Source organism: Balaenoptera musculus, chromosome 11, assembly GCF_009873245.2.
Source record: "Balaenoptera musculus isolate JJ_BM4_2016_0621 chromosome 11, mBalMus1.pri.v3, whole genome shotgun sequence".
Taxonomy (NCBI): domain Eukaryota; kingdom Metazoa; phylum Chordata; class Mammalia; order Artiodactyla; family Balaenopteridae; genus Balaenoptera; species Balaenoptera musculus.
The window spans coordinates 79027964-79045599 of record NC_045795.1 but is presented as its reverse complement, the minus strand read 5'-3'; the positions used below and the strand labels follow the sequence as shown (position 1 = coordinate 79045599).

At 41.4% G+C, this 17636-nt stretch overlaps 1 long non-coding RNA gene across 1 annotated transcript in view; it reads right to left on the bottom strand.

Annotated features, from left to right (window-relative positions):
* Nucleotides 1-410: 410 nt before the first annotated feature.
* LOC118903391 overlaps nucleotides 411-17636 on the bottom strand; it is a 247347-nt gene continuing 230121 nt past the window's right edge. The window contains exon 3 of the long non-coding RNA XR_005021807.1: nucleotides 411-1218. This is a non-coding gene — a long non-coding RNA (uncharacterized LOC118903391). The remainder of the gene's footprint in view (nucleotides 1219-17636) is intronic.

The window sequence follows — 17636 nt, the reverse complement described above, 5'->3', positions numbered from 1 at the left end:
AAGTGCACTCTGCAAAATTTTGTACACCATTATCCCACCTAATATTTAAAACATTTAGAAGAGAACTAGATTTTTAAAAATAAAAATGGTGGGGCTTCCCTGGTGGCGTAGTGGTTGGGAATCTGCCTGCCAATGCAGGGGACACGGGTTTGAGCCCTGGTCCAGGAGGATCCCACACGCCGCGGAGCAACTAGACCCGTGCGCCACAACTACTGAGCCCACAATCCACAACTACTGAAGCCCACGCACCTAGAGCCCGTGCTCCGCAACAAGAGAAGCCACTGCAATGAGAAGCCCGCGCACCGCAACAAACAGTAGCCCCTGCTCGCCGCACCTAGAGAAAGCCCACGTGTAGCAACAAAGACCCAACACAGCCAAAAATAACTAAATAAAATAAATTAATTTAAAAAATAAATAAATAAAATAAAAATGGTAAAGCATTGTTAGATGATGGAAGTGTGAGTGATGTTCTAAATAAATTTACCTTAATCGCTTTTATAACTGTCCCCCCGAAAAGCAAAAAACCTGGTGAAGTTCCAAATTTTCTTCCTGGCTCCAATCTTAGGAACTACTCATTTCCCTATTTCTGAAAAAAAGTTATATGTGTAGGATGCACATCCTACCAGGAATTGACTCAAAAGACTATTAATCAAGCTCGAAAAGGAGTTAAAACTGGTTGACTCTGCATCCGGGTCCACTTGAAAAAGGAAAGGGATGCTTTCCTGCTCTCAGGGGGAAGTCAATGCAAAAGTACAGGAGTGGTCCGCTTCCAGTCTTGGCAGGCACACCAGTGCTCAGAACGTCAGTGGGTCAAATGGCTGGCACAAAAAAGAGTAACTGGATTAGCTTCCTTGCCTTTCTTAGTGGCTTAGCTCAAACGCCTGAGGCGTTTTCCACAGTGCATTGGACACGAAACTAGGCTTAGATAACACCTTGGATTATTAATGAAATCCTATATGTACCTGTTCTGAAAATGAAAATCCTATGTTGTCCCAGAGAGAAAGTATGAGCATCAAGGCCCTATGTTTCCCTTTAGAAAGGTGTTAGCCACAAACTTGACACCAGACTCAACAAAAGCATTGCTCAGGATTTGCCAGGAACACAAGAGCACATGATCCCTGCAGGATTTGAAGTCCATCTTCAAGCCTCCATCCATTCTTCCTCTGTGCACATACATCAGCAGATCGAAATGTGCCCCACACTTACACATTCTGTGAGCTGAAAAGATGATTGGCAAAGGAACGTCAGCAGTATTGACTCAGAATGTTGATGTAGCACATGTAGCTTTAATTCGGATTAGGATGCTCCAGCTGAAAAGAAAATTGTGTCATCTTGCCAGATTTCCACCGCCCCCGCGCACACACACACGAAAAATATTTAGCTGGAGTTGCCCAACCTTTGTTCCCAAACAGTGTCTTCTGCAGCGTCCGAAGGTGTATTCCGATGGACAGTCATTTATTACATGTTCTTAGGTGTCATATATTGCAAAGGCGTGCCTCAAAGGGGAGAAACTGGTCATTTTTCTAGCAAGCAGACTCTTGGCAAACATTTCTGAGGTGAATCAGGATTTATTTGAAGCTTAAGATAGAGGACGTGGACGCCAGATGGTACTGGTGTGAGTGAAAACTCTTAAGTAAAACAGAGCTGACCCCAGAGTGTAAGGAGCACGTTTTGGCAGATTATTACACCATCTGTCACTTGAGGACATTTGAATAATGTCTTTCATAGGAAACTGGGGAAGTTCCGGGCCTCTTTTTGAAGGTCTCGGTTCTGAAAGAACAAGCTCGTGAGGCATTCATTGATTTCAGAAGGTGGACCCTCAGGAGACGGAAACGGTGTGCTCAAATCCTCAAAAACTCATAATCTCCATCAGCAACCATGATCAATCACTGCATTAAAATAATCAATAAATAGTGGACTGTTTCCATGTGTTGGTGTAGGAAGCATCTGCACAATGGTAGCCTCAATGCCTGGGACTCTCGAGTTCCAGGACACACCTACTAGAGTTCTATTTTGAAGGTCCCAGGTATTTTGAGAGAGATAGAGAGTACTTAGTGAGGCCTGACATCAGTAGTCACGTCCCAGGAGTGCCCGGACTTAGACTCTAAAGCACCATGTTGCCTATATTCTTTCCGTGATGTACCCTTCCTTTCTTTCCCTCCTGGATGACTCTTTTCCACCGTTTAGGACTCTCCGAGGCAAAGCTGAGTGTAACATCCTCCTTTACCCATGGCATCCCCTGCCTCTCTCAATGACAGCCCCATCGTCATTATGTGGCTGCCTCCCCACTAGACCGTGAGTACTTTGATGTCAGGGAACAAGTCTTATTCATCTTTGTACCCATAGTACCAGTCTCCGTAGCCAGCACAGAGTAGACCCTGAAATGGATCTGGTGGTGAGGAATTGGAAAAGGAGAGAGACTTCTCCAGGATCTTAATCCATTTCTTATCTGTTAATTCACAAGTCTTTCTTTTAATGTGTGTCGACCTAAAGAACAATGAGAGATATTTGATGTTCTGGTAACATTTTGAAATAAAGTTCAGGGATCACCTGGTAAAGTTTTTGAAAGCCAGTAAGGGGCAGTAGTACAGCAATACATTTATTTAATGTGCTGTGAGAGGAAAAAGTACATTTTATGTGGGCTTCCTGCTATAAACAGTGTAGTGGTTAAGAGTGTGGGTTTGGGTGGAGGTCAGAATACCTGGCTTGGGTCCTGTGACCTTATACAAATCATTTAAGCTCTCTGAACTTTTAGTATCATTCTTTATAAAATAGGGATGATATATTCATGTCTTGGGATCATTGTTTTAGGTAAACAAATTAATGTATGTGGGACTTCCCTGGTGGCGCAGTGGTTAAGAATCCACCTGCCAATGCGGGGGACACGGGTTCGAGCCCTGGTCCGGGAAGATCCCACATGCCGCGGAGCAGCTAAGCCTATGTGCCACAACTACTGAGCCTGCGCTCTAGAGCCTGCAAGCCACAACTACTGAGTCCCCAAGCCACAATTACTGAAGCCCGCGCGCCTAGAGCCTGTGCTCCGCAACAAGAGAAGCCACCGCAATGAGAAGCCCGCGCACCGCAACAAAGACCCAATGCAGCCAAAGAATAAAAAATAATGTATGTGAACTGCTTAACTAGGTACATGGCAACTAGTAAGTCCATTCTAATTATTAATCAATAATATATGTTTAGCATTTGGTAGTTAAATAGGTTTAATCTAAAAGTATTTACTTATATTCGACCCAACAAAACTTTCCCTGGGTGCCCAGCGCTCAGTAGGGACTTAATGAATGATATTACTGTTATAATGATTATGGACTTCCTAAAGTACCTTAGTATGATGACATCTCAGCTTGGCTTTCTTCTCACTCAAATGAAAGACTCATCAAACTTGAAAGTGCAAGAAGATGGTTAAGTATTTTTATCTCATTAAAACCGCCACCCAGTGAGCAAGACATGAGGAAAGGAGTGAATAACTTGCTTTCTTTCTTTCACAAAGTTTAGCGACACAATCCCCACTCCCAAAGATTACCTTTTCAAGTACATCTTGTCTTTTTAGCAGGTAGACTCTGTGAGAGCAGGGATTATGTCTCACGTGAGTTCTGTAGATCCTCAAATACACAGTGTGAGTACTTAGTAAGTGAGCAAGATAAAAAAGCCCAAGAAAATAAGATGAGTGTCAAAAGGATTTCATTTAGGGGATAAGAGTTGTGAAAACATGAAAATTCAAATATTTGATGCTGACATATTCCCTGCCAAGCTTATTCCTCATATAATCATTCTTCTTCAGCATCATAGGTAATAGAACAAACCCATATATTTGAAAAATATGTGTATTTCAACCACTGAGAAATATTTCATTTTATGTACCATGCAAATAAACCTTATATTACAGAGTAGTTCTAATATATTGACATTGGGAGCTTACCCTGTGCTTGATTGTGCTATGAACTTGAGCTGCATTACATCCTGTGTGCTTGTCCACAATCCTTTGACATACATACTGCTATCTTCCAGAAGTTATAGATGACAAAGTTGAGGTTTAAGTTAATTTCAAGGATTTGAAGCTAGGTATTTCTGACTCCAAAGCCTAAGCCTCTTTCCCCTTATCCTTGGGGTCTGCAATCTCCCCAAACGTCTGTAGTTTCAGTGTTTGTAAAGGAAACATTTTAAAGTATGTATGTAGTTTTAAAAACTCAACAGTTTTCTTCATATGGATCTCACTATATCTGTGAGGTATATATTCAATTCAGACTTTTATGTATAAGGTTTCGTTCAAGCAGAGCACACCTGGGGTTACTCACAAAGTATGAATATGAGGTATCTAGCAAACTGATTATACCTCACAGACACTTCATAAATGATGACTATAAGGATGAATAATCAACTGAATGAAAACATTTTGTATAGTACATACTACTGTGCAAATATCCACATTATCATTTCCAATAACTCTGTTGTTTTCTAATGTTCTTAACCACCACATTATTTCACAACGTTTTCTGGACCTTAGCTCATTATTATCAGTACATTGTCAGCTCTGTGTGAGTATTTGAGCACATCATGTGTCCAAAGTGATGACTGGCCCTCTGATTTTTAGAGGTGTGGACCACTTCCTTTTTGGTTAGGTGAACAATACTTTTGAAAATTAGTTGACCTGTATAAATGGATGTATTACTTCTCAGCAGTACAGCCTTAATTACTTAATTTCAAAATCTATTGTCTACCATAAAAGGAAATTTCAGGGTACCATGAGTGGAGATCAGAGATTCCAAATAAATAAAATCCACAGCTGCCTTATCAAGTCAGATGTTTACAAAAAAATGTGGTCTGAAAACATGGAGGCAATATACATTACCTAATTAAACACATATTTGACAGAGTCAGTAACGTGGGGTAATACATGTTTAAACTTTTCACAAAGAAAAAAGTCAACCGTGATTCTTAGTTCGTTTCCGACTCAAGGATAAGTGTTGAAATCCCTTTGTGTCTTTTCTCTGTGTAAAAAAGCAGTTGTGTTCCATTCTAAGTATGTGGTTATCTTGGGTACTTGGCATGGTCTGGGAATATGGTATCCTAATTAATCCAGTGTAAAGTTTCTATAGATACCCTTTGTGGATGATCAAGTGTCATAGTGGTTGAATGCAATGTAACACAAAAAAAAATGTTTCTTGAGGATTCTGGTTTTGGTTAAGATGGACTAAACATGTGCCACCTCTTCCTAAGCTTTGCACAGTGCAAGGCACAGAGCCGGTGCTGGGCCAACACAGGTAACTTGAACAGATGCTAGTTTCTCTGGTCATCTGCCCTTACCTCCACCATCATAAATATATATTAAACTGTCCCAGCACCTTAAATGAGGTCTCCTGGATGTAAAGTAACAAAGGAGACTAGGAGGGTAGGGTAGGAAGGACATACCAACAGTGAATGTTTCTAGGGAGGCAAGAGAAGAGTTATGAATTCATGGTGTGGCACAGCCTGGAATCATATAAGCCAAGGAAATTCAAGTGTGGGAACAACCTCCATAGGGTGAGGGTGTTTCCGGAAGTGTTTCTGAAAGGGCTCGAATGTGAATTTCCTAATTGGGTGTTTTTCAAACTGTGGGTTGTGACCTGAGGGTCAGGAAATCACTTTGGTGAGTCATGACCAGATTTTTTTTTAATGAAATACAATGAAATCAAATGGACAATAGCAGAGTGTATTACTGGCTCACAGCATATAATGTATTTCTTTCTGAGGATTGTGATCCAGGAAAGTTTGAAACACATTGCCCTATCCTTAGGCTTGTGAGAGGTTGCTCTACGCCTGTGATTCTCGTCCATCAGCCACTGTTGAAGATGATCTTCTATCTTGCTAGGGATGGAGAACATGGTACAACTTTCCCATCCTTGAAGAAATCACCCTTCATCTTTCTGTTGTGTCTGTTTCTATGGGGCAGTGTTTTATTTGGAGATACAAGCTAACATATATGTAGTCCAGGCTCAGTACCAGGCAACTGAAACACATGATCAACATTTAATTCTCACCTAATCTCCTTCTGACCTCATCATAACCCAACAAGGCCAGGTTCATCATTTCCTTTGTACTGATGAGAAAACTGAGGGTCAAGATGAACGTATTACTAGTCACTTGCCAGGAAGTGGCTGAGTTGGATTTGAACTCACTCTCTTCTGCCTCTGATGCTAGTCTCAAACCCTCTGTACTACTACAGATAGTCCTTTCTTTTAACTTGGAATTTTTGTCATGGAATTATATACTCCACTTAACCAGAGCATAGGCAGTCAGTCTCCATGTTGTGCCCTTCACAGTGAATCCTTAAGTTTGTACCAGATTATTTCCCCAAATTTTTATTGTGGTAAAATATATATAACATAAAATTTCCCATTTTAATCACTTGAAGTGGAAAGGTCAGCGGTATTAAACATATTCATAATGTTGTGCTACCATCACCACCATCCATCTCCAGAACTCTTTTCATCGACCAATTGAAAAATACACCCCATGTTGTTTCTATGAATTTGACTACGCTAAGTTCCTCATATAAGTAGCATCTGTACTACAAAAAGTCAAATACTGTATTTGACTTTTTGTGACTAGCTTATTTCACTTAACATAATGTCCTCACGTTTCATCCATGTTGTAGCGTGTGTCAGAATTTCCTTCCTTCTTAAGGCTGAATAATACTCAATTGTCTGAATATACCACATTTTGTTTATCCACTCATCTGTCAGTGAACTCTTGGGCTGTTTCCGTGTTTCAACTATTGTGAATAATGCTGCTGTGAACATGGGAGTGCCCATCTCTTTGAGACCCTGCTTTCGGTTCTTTTGGGAATATATGTCACAAGTGGGATTGCTGAATCATATGGTGATTCTGTTTTTAATTTTTTGTTCTCTACAGTAACTCTACCGTTTTACATTTCCACCAACAGTGCACAAGGGTTCCAATTTCTCCATTTCTTCACCAACACATTGCTTTTTAAATGTTTTGATAGGAGCCCTCCTTATGGGTTTGAGGTGGCATATTGTAGTTTTGATTTGCCTTTCCCTAATGATTAGTGATATTGAACATCTTTTCATGTGCTTGTTGGTCATTTGTATATCTTCTGTGGAGAAGTGTCTATTCAGATCCTTGCTCTATTTTGAATCAGGTTTTTGTTTGTTTGTTTCTCTTTTGCAGTTCAGTTTTAGGAGTTCTATATAGATCCTGCATATTAATCCCTAATCAAATATATGATTTGCTAATATTTTCTCCCATTCTGTGGGTTGCTTTTTTATTCTGTTCACAGTGTCTTTTGATGCACAAAATTTTCTAATTTTCATGAATTCCAGTTTATTTTTTCAGTTCCTACCTTTGCTTTTAGTGTCATGTCCAAGAAATCATTGCCAAATCAAATACCATGACGTTTTTGTCCTATGTTTTCTTCTGAGAGTTTTACAGTCTTAGGTCTTTGATCCATTTCTGAGTTAATTTTTGTATGTGGTATTGAGTAAGAGTCCAATTTTATTCTCTTGGCTATGGACATCCAGTTTTGCCAACACCATTTGTTGAGAAGACTGTCCTCTCCCCATTGAATGATCTTGGCACCCTTATTGAAAATCGTGCAAATAGTTCTTAAGCTAAGTTTGTAATGCAGCAGTATGGATTTATAATGTCATTAGCATTGCCTAGTAAGACTGAATAACTTGCTGTTTTCTATCTTTGGAGGCTTTTAAATTCCCATGTTATATTTTAGAAGAATGGAGCTATGCATTTCCTAGTTTCAAATCTAAAGTGTTGTTTTCTCATCTCAGTTCCATCTCTTGGGTCTGTCGTCTACGTCTCTTCAGCTTCACTGTCATCACACAGTCCATGCCACCATCGTCTCTTGCCAGACAACCTGTAATAGCTTCCCAGCTGGTCTCTTCAATCTAGTCTCTTCTGATTTTTTTTGAAATGCACATTGCATCAGTCCACTGCTCATAATATTTCAATGGCTTCTCTTTGCTCTTACAATAAACACCATATTTGTTAGGCCGACTATGTGTTGCCGTAGTTCTGACCTCCCTCTCCTCTCCAGCTTCATTTTGTACCATGCTCTTTGCTCTTATCACCATGCAGGCCTCCTTTCAGTTCCTCTGAGATACCTTCTTCCCTCCTTTCACAGGGCCTTTGCACATGCTATTCCTCTGCCAGCATCACTCTCCAAACCAATCCCCTGTTCCTGTTATCTAAAGAACTCCTGTCCATCCATCAGATCTCCACTGATTTTATTAGCTCCCAATGGAAAATTTCCCTGTCCTCCTTGCAGACAATTAACCATTATATGATCTGAAAGCACCGCTGAGTCTTTACTTCGTAATACTCTTCCTTGTAATTTTACATTTATGAATGTGATTCTCTGGTTGATGTTTCTGTCCCCCACTGGACTATTAGCTCCATAAGGGAAAGAACTGTGTGTCTATCTTTTGCCCCCAGGGCCTTGACCAGTGTCCAGCTCATAGAGTAGGACATTAAACATTCAACTTACTTGACCTCTTTAGAAGCAGGTGCTCATATTTGGCCAAAAGTCTCAACTCAGAGGGAGGTAATCAAGGCAGACCTCTGAGGGATTAAAGAGTCAGGTTTAGCAGTAAGAAGAGCTTTCTGAGTATAAATGTTGATGTCTCAGAGCCCTGGTATTTATGGTTTCTCCTTTATTTGGTCTGGACACAAGACATTCCTCCATCTCCGTTGGGTACCATCGTTTCCTTGTTTAGGAGTTTAATTAAATCTGCACCTAACATGCTACAAACAGTTGGGGGGAAGAGCAGTGTCTGGTTTATGGCTTGGAGGGAAATGTTAACCGTGCAGAGCTTTGTAGCCCCAGGATTTACTATGTGTATAATTCTTGGATGGATTTGCATAGGCCTCCATTATCCTAGTCCCAACTTCAAGCTGTCTCCCTGGCTATCTGTTTCCCAAGGGATCTAGGGTAGAAAGTATTAAAAAAAAACCCAGAGATAAGACTTCTCCATGAGCAAAGGTATCTTTTCCAGGCAAGCCTCTTATCCCAGCAACCACTGGGGCATGTAGAGGGGATATTATTAACAATAATGGTAATAGTAGTAATAAGGATAACAATTATTATTATTATTTTTGGCACTTATTGACCTTTTGTTATGTGCTAAATGCTTTGCCTGCATTATCTTACTTAATATTCCCAACCACCCAAGGAAGGACTCTATTTTACCCTGGAGTAAACTAAAACTTAGAGAAATCAAGCTCTTTCCTTAGGACCACACATGAAGCAACAGGTGGTGAAGGGATTTGAAACTGGGTGGATGATCTTCCAGTCCCATTGCTCTTGACCACTGTTTTATCTGCCCTTTTTTAGAACTTAATCATTCCTTTAGTAAATCTTTTCTTTTTAGGCATTTATTGTGTGATGGGCACTGGGGGTCCAAAGCAAGATAAGTTATAGATGGTCCGTCCCTTCCCTGGAGAAGTTCAGCACCCAGTGGGGGCCATATCAACCTTATCACCTCCTTGCTGACATTGATTGAACACTTAGCGGAAACCAGCTCTGAGCTAAGCCCTGCACCTGGTATAGTCTCAGAACTCTCCCCAGGTAGGTGCTATGATCATACCCTTTTTACAGATAAGACAACGAAGGCCCAAGAGAAAGTACCTTGCCCAAGGGCCCACCACCAGGAATCCACTGGCTGGGGTAGGGCTTCAAGTTTATTTGACTTTGTCAGATGTCTGTGCCTTTCACTACAACCCTGAATTGCAGAAATGTGGAGAATGCACGCACAGGGGAGCCTGCAGGGTACTTTGAGAGTTCAGGGCAGGATGTACTTAATTCTGTCTAGAGAAGCCAGAGAAGGCTTCCTGAGGAATATTAGATCTAGAGAAGAAGAAAATGTAGGTTTTGGTTGAGTAACTGTGCCCTCTGCCTTCCTGCTTAAATATATTCCACATCTGGCAACAAGTGAGATTGGAAGGAAGTGAAAGCCAACGGGGAGACATTCCTAGAAGACACATTCGTGTTCCACATAGAGAACTTTCTGATAATTATTCCAGACTAAGAGTAGAAGGGACTGTTGGGAAGCAGTGAGTTCCCCACCATGGAGGTTTAAAGGAGGCCAGGGATCCACGAGGGGGATATTCAGGTACTAGATTAACAATCAGATGAGGTCAAGGGTACCCAATTTAGTTGTGCATAAGAATTGGCAGGTGATTTGTTTAAACACCAGTTCTTGGGCCTTTCCTCTACACGTTCTGATTCAGTGGGTCAGGACAGGGTCCCAGGCATCTACATTTTTAACAAGCTCCCCAGCTGATGCTGAAGGATATGGTCATGGTGAAGTCACACTGCCACAAATGCACTAGGTGACCTTTAAAAATCCTCCAGTACTGAGGTTCTCTAAACAGTGTTTCCTAGTGTGTATCTCACAGACCATTCAGTCTGTAATAGGAGTTGATAAACGTTTTCCTTCAAACAACAGATAGTGAAGGATTTCGGTTTTGTAGGCCTTAGGGTGTCTGTCACTACTCAAATTACTGTGTAGTCTGAAAGCAGCCATAGATAATATATAAATAAATGCGTGTGGCTGTGTTACCATAAAATTTTATCTACAAAAATAGGCAGTAGACCAGATTTGGCCTACAGGCTGTATTTTGCTGACCCCTGGCCTACAAAAATTAGTGCTATGTACGATGTTGGCCGTGGGTTTGTCATATATGGCCTTTATTATGTTGAGGAAAGTTCCCTCTATGCCTACTTTCTGCAGGGCTTTTATCATAAAAATTAGTGCTCTGTAAAAATGAGTTTGTGAAAAGCTACAGACCATATCTCTTCATGAATAATCGCAGTGCATAGTAGCATTTTAAAAGCTCTGAGCAGGCCTGAGAAGTAAAGAGATTTGTTTAGTTTTGACTGACCCAGAATTTCTCAAATTCTTTTCACCAAAGGACCTTCTTACTGTATAACACTCCCATACCCTCAGAACTGGTGTTCCAGAGAACACACTTTGAGAAGCACTCATTCACATCTTACAAGTGGGCAACGTACATTACAATTTGAATAGATTGTCCTCTGAGAGTTTAGGAAGAAATTTTCCCTAAAATACTTGCTTCACCCAGATCACTGTTGCCTAAACTTAACCTCTTTAAGCTTGACTTAGGGTGCTGTACCCTGATTAAAATGAAAACACTCCCAATGTAAATGGGCTTGTCAGTTTCCCTCCTCAGGAGGGTGGTTTTGAATGCAAGTGATGGGGCAGAAGACATGGCGTTATTTGGAAGGGGTCAAAGAAAAGACATCTTGGAAAGGAAGAAGGAGCAGATAGGGGTGTAAACAATCATAGCATGAGTTATTAAATACTTGCTGTATGCCTACCACTATACCAAGGCCTTTAGATCTGTGGTTCTCAACTGGGGACAATTTTGCCTCCCAAGTGACCTTTGGCAATGTCAAATGAGTGATTGTTGAACACTGGGCTCTTGGTACTCACAAATACTAGGAATTAAATAGTCTAATAAGAAATGCATGTCCCATAAATGGCCATTCCCCACCTTCCCAACCGTTAACAAAATAAATATTGTGATGTCAGTGTGGTTTGAGGTTATCTGACTTGGAGATGAACAGGGGACATTAGGGCACATGCCCAGGGAGATTCATGGAGGCTGACCAGTGCTTATGAAAAAAGAAGTGAGGTTGTTTAGTTATTTCATAGCAAGAGATATGTCATACGTTATGGATATTTGTGATAAATCATATTTTACTTGACTCCTCTACTAAATCTCATTCCTTTTTTCTTTCCGTAAGTTCTTTCTCTATAGAGTTTCTCGAACATCAATAAGGGCAGTGCAAAGACCTATGATTTGGAACAGATAAAACCTGACGTTCATATCTTGGCTCTGCCTCTAATTAGCTGGGTGGTTGTGGTTCGATGACTTAGCTTACCTAGGTCTTAGTTTTCTTAACAGTTCAATAAGGAAATATTACTTATCTCATTGGATTCTTTTGTGAAATAAAGAAAATGATGTATGTTAAGTGCCTAGAATACACCAGGCACTCAAAAATGCTAACAGTTATTCTCAGTCAAATAGAAATGAAATTATACTGATGCTCCAGTGAAATCGCTCTATTAAAGATACCTAACCACTCCCCTTGAAGAAGGAGAGCTGCTCCCTGTACCTGGTAACGAGCAGCAGACATAAATGATGAGAATTTCAACTTGTCGTTTTTTTCTAGGGGGACCTCTGATCATTCCAAGTTGGAAGATATAGTGCAAAAGAAAAAAAAAAAGAAAGAAATCAGGAGTCTCATAGTAAACAGATTTACAAGAATCCAAATTTGATTGTAGGTAAATTATTGTTAAAAGAATTCTTGTAAATACAGGGTTAACAGTCCTTAGAAGGGTAGTCGATCTGTTTCATGTTATCATTTCTTGGTTTCTTAAACCCAGTGACTCAAGCTGGGCTGCCCTCTTAGCCTGGGAAATCCCTAAAGCGGAAACTGGGGGGGGCGGAGGAGGGGAAAGAGCCCCTTTGTGATTTTCTCAAAATGAATCACTAGTGATTAGAGCCAGTTCAATCTTGGATTCGTTCAACTAAGTCACCTTGAAAAGTGGAAGCACCTTTGACTTTCCCTTTTCCTTTCTTTGTTCTCTAGCCAGCCACACCCCCCTGGGCCCACCACAGCCCCTCACCTCTTACACAAAGACCTTCAGAACTGGGGGGTTTCAGCTGCCTCCTGGGGGAGAGCCCTCTGCAACCTCCCCCTCCATCCCCACCCTCCAGTCTTTTCCGGTAGGTGCTGGTTGACTCAGTTTTCCCTCTGGGCAATTTTCGAGTTTTGCTATTCCTCTCTTGCAGTAAATCCGCCCCCCCCGCCGCCCCCCACCCATAGCTAGCTCCTTGTTCCTTGGAGTTAGCAAATGCCTGGGTGGGTAAGACCACCCCTCACGGTGAGGAGGCTCTGAGAGCCCTTGGTTCATTGCGCTAAGGGCAGTGACCGCTCTTTGCACATGCCTAAGCAAGCTTTTATGCTGACTAGAGCAGCCGGGAAGATGACAGAAGCAACAAAAAAAGCCATCCGGTGGGCTTAGATTGGGATAGGCTCCTGTAACACGGTATATTTGTATCACTTGGGGATGTGGTGGGGGAGGAGGAGTTGTGATCTTCCTTCCCCTCTTCCTGCTTTCCCTCTGTTCCAGGGAGCAGAAAAAATAGTGTTTTAAGGAGGCAAAGCTGATTCTGTGACAGAATTTTTTAATGCAGTTCTGCATGATTTGATTCAGCAAACCATGCCTGAGCCTCAACTCTGGGGGGTGTGGAGCTGAGTTAGGTCCTGTCCCTGCCTCCTAGGAAGGCAAATGCCCATGTTACAAAACACCTACCTTTTCCAAATGTCTGTCTTGTGCTCAAAAATACTGACTGAATGAACGCACCCCACCTTCACAGATTTTGCTCTAAAACCATAGCAAGGGGACTCACTATTCTTATCTCACTCACTATTTTTCTTGAAACTGACTTTCTGTCTCTCTTTTTCGCTTAGCCTCATCCTAATCAATACATTGTGAAATCATGGGTCTGATATATTAATTACATTGTTACAAATGCACATTAAAATAAATGCATGAACAAGTGAACCTGTTCCTCCGTGTACCACATACCCAGTGCGCCTCACATATCCTCTGCAGTGGGTAGACCACCCATGGGGAATCACTGCCATATGGTGCGCTGCATGTAGATACACGGCAGAGGTCTTTGCAGAGACTATCCCATGAAGTTGGGGAGGAGGAGGGCGGCAAAAGAGGTAGAAAGTGGGGGACAGAGGACTTCTCTGCAGGTTCTGGGCTGAGATTCAAAACATAAATGGGAGTTTGCTAGGGAGTCCTGGGAAAAAGGGGCTCCAGACAGAAGGAGCAGAGAGAACTAAACTTAAAGTATTAGGGAAAGGAGTAAGGAAAGGGGTAAAAGATTGATTGAGGCATTCAATCGACAAGTATTTCATTTCAGACCACATATCTGTTTGTTAGTTTTCCACATGGTTGGTTCTGGGAGGATCCACCAGGAAGTGTGATAAATGGTGTTGCTCACAGTCTAGTTATACAGGCAACACGCACATACGCAGATACAGGTATCCTCAGGCAAGCATCCTTAGAGTGTACAATTAAGGACCAAAATAGCAGCACTGATAAGTTACTTACTGTGAGGTCAGAGGAGAAATTTCTGCAGATAGCACTGGCTGAGAAGGGCTTCCTGAAATTGACAGACTGGGAAGAATGGGGTAGAATTTGGAGATTGGAGGAAACAGTTCAGGTAGGAGAAATAGGTCAGGAGGGGCAGCTGTGGTGACAGGGACATGTTTAACCTGTCTCCACCCCTCGGCTTCTAGACTGAAGGTGGATGCAGCTGTAATCCAGATTCTTAACCCAGTGCCCTGGATGGATGTTAAGAGGTCTGTGACTCTCCAGACATTGATGCAAATGTTTTTGTGAATTCATGTGTGCGTTTTTCAGGGGAGAGTATTTCTAGTTTTCATCCGATGCTCCAAAGAATAACACAGAGTTGCTCAGGGGCTTCGGCAAATCTATTGATGTGCCTTTATTATGTTGTTTCCTTAAATCTTACCCTTTTTTTTTTTTCTTTACATAGAGAATCCAGTTTTCACAAACTTGAAGGGCAACAAAATTTTTCAGAGTGATTAGGTTAACTTGCCCAAGGTCACTTGGTGGAATCAAGCCTCCCCAGTGAGATCAGACTCTAAGGCCCACCCATGCACTTAACCACCACGATATGCTTCTCAGTCACTCTTCCCACGGAGCAAATCTGCCCAGGGCCCTGGCCGGCAGTCTCACCTCTACTGTGAGGGCTTATGATATTCTCAGCTTGTGAAACAACCCCTCCGAGTGACAGGCCCTGGTCACTGACCTTGGCTTGAGTGTTAATTTTCTCCTTTTGACACCTGATTTTACTAGTCATCATAATCTACTTATAAGACCCAGTCCTTTGGAAACTGCAGAAAGAAAGCGTGCTTTAAATACCTGCAGTACAGCCTGTCTTTTTAACGTGGTATTTCACTGCAATAGCTACACAGGAACCCTATGTTCAAAAACAGCCATTTAAAAATCACCATTTAAAATCATTATTTATATGAACCTGCTTGCAAATGCACTGCTTAGACATAATTAACTCTTTCTTTTTATCACACAAAAGTAGAGAGATTATAACCAAGCCCCATGTTCCCATCTTCTAATTTCATTTATGAACACGTGACCGTTCCTGTTTCCTCTTAGTCCCAATACTCACTGTCCCCATCTGGGATTATTTTGAAGCAAATTCCTCATATAATATAATTTCATCCTTAAATATTTCAGCATTATACAGAATTTTAAATAGACTGTTATAAATAGTATAGGCCACTTGCCAGGTCATGGAAAAGTCTTGTGCTATATACAATGGCATGTGAAAGGGTTTTATTTAAACAGGGCTTCTCTGGAACATTTCTGTCTGATAATTTCTGTTGGTTGAAGGTCTCTTTGATAATGCAGTCTATCGCACTTTTGAGAATCATTGTTGCTGTGAAGTATAGTTTAGTCAATTCAGTAAATATGTAAATATGGACAGTCAGTTCTGCTCTGAGACATGTTTTGAACCCATGGATTTGTTCCAGTGCCATTGATATATTAGGGAATAATTTGGATATAGTCAAATTTCATGTTAGCTTATGCAAGATTTCGTCCCCAAAAAAACACTTGACGAGCATAGAAAACTGTCCTGAGCTGAACTGGGCTGTGTGGGAATACACAAAATACACACACACACACACACACACACCCTCAGACATCCACCAGCTACCTTGGTTCACTCCACACCATCCACATCTGGTACTAGAGCTTTCCATCCAGTTTTGGATAACCCTGCTTCCACCACTTCATAATTGCTCACAAGCTGACACCCTTCCAACACCCATTTCCACAGGCAATGACAGGTCTTTTTCAAGGCAAACTGTATATTTATTGCAGTTATTTATGCATTTTTCACCAATTAACATAGGTAAAACAGTGTTTCTGTTTTTATTAGATTCCTATTCTTTTTTTTTTTTTTTAATGTACTGCTGACAAGTTTTTGAGTGTTGTACCTCTAACCCAGGGTTTCTCAACCTTGTTACTATTGGCATTTGGGGCTGGATCATTTTGTGCCGTGCGGGCTGTCCTGTGCAGGGGAGGGGATTTAGCAACAACCCTGGCCTCCACCTACTAGACTCCAGTAGCACCACCTCCTCTCCTGTCCACCCCCTCCCAGTTATGACAAACAAAAATGTTTGTAGACATTGCCAAGTGTTCCCTGGGGAGAGGGGCAAAATTACATGAGATTTCGAGATTTTATGAGTAACTGAGAGCCTCTGCTGTAGCCCCATTTCCCATGAGCCCTGTGGTATTCCTTGCGCTACTTTGCATTGCATGATAATTTTTAGGATCATGTATGTCCTGTCACAGCAGAACTGTTATACATCTGAAATGAGTGTCTCCATGTGAGTCCTCATGCTGATGCTATTTATGGTAGGCTGTTGGATTCCATTCACTGCATTGAGTTCAAAATGTAAATTCCAGAATTAAGGGAGTCATTGACTTCTAACAAATGTCTTTACTTTGAAAGTACATAGACCTTGAACCATACAGGATCTTACGACATAAATAATAGTAACAGCAGCAGCTACCATTTTTCAGATATTCCTTAAGAACCAAGCACTGTGCTGTAAGCATTATATTCAGGGTCCCACTTAACCTTCACAAGAACCCATTCTGGGAGCCACTGTCTGTCACGCCCTTTAGCAGGAGAGAGTTCTCAGAATGGAGTCTGAGTCCCTGAGGAATGGGGTGATTTGCCTGAGGTCAGCCATATAGGAGAAGGATGAGAAGCATCAGTACACAGCACCTCTAACTCTGAAGTCTGTGTTCTCGTGCCTCTGGAGCCTCCCTGCTTAAGGGTATCAGAGGCTGTTTACTGAGCACATGCTCCATTTACCAATGTCGTGACTGTAACCTTGATAACGCAGCAAGTAGCTGAAAAGCCAAAGTGCTCAAACAAAGGGGCTGAACTCAGTAAAAAGGATCTCACATTCCTACACTGAAGCCTATGCTAACATTAAATATAAAGATGTAGAAAAAGAATTATATGGAGACATCTTCATGCTTTGTTTACCCAACAGATTGTGTATCTGTTTCCACACAGCAAAATACTGGAAAGGTGTTACACCAAATCAGAAAGTGCCATTATTATCTCTTTGTGCTAAGATTACCAATGATTTCTGGCCTCATCATTTTGCTTAACCATATTTTAAAAACTTTCACTTACTTTTTGGATTCAAAGCCTATCTTCTTTGACTATCATTCATCAGGAGGAAACCTGAACAAGGACCTGCTACATTTTCTCAATCAGCGGTTCCAGAAAGGGTCACCTGATCATGAGTACCAGCAGACCCTAAGGGATAACCTTTACCGCCATGCTGTGCCTTCTTTGCTTTTACCATTTGTCCTAGGGTTCTGTCTGTCCTTTTTTTTTTTTTAGTGTAGTTTTTAGCGCTTATTATCATTGGTGGATTTGATTATTGGTTTGGTTGCTGTCTTTTTTCTTTCTTTCTTTTTTAAAATTTTTTA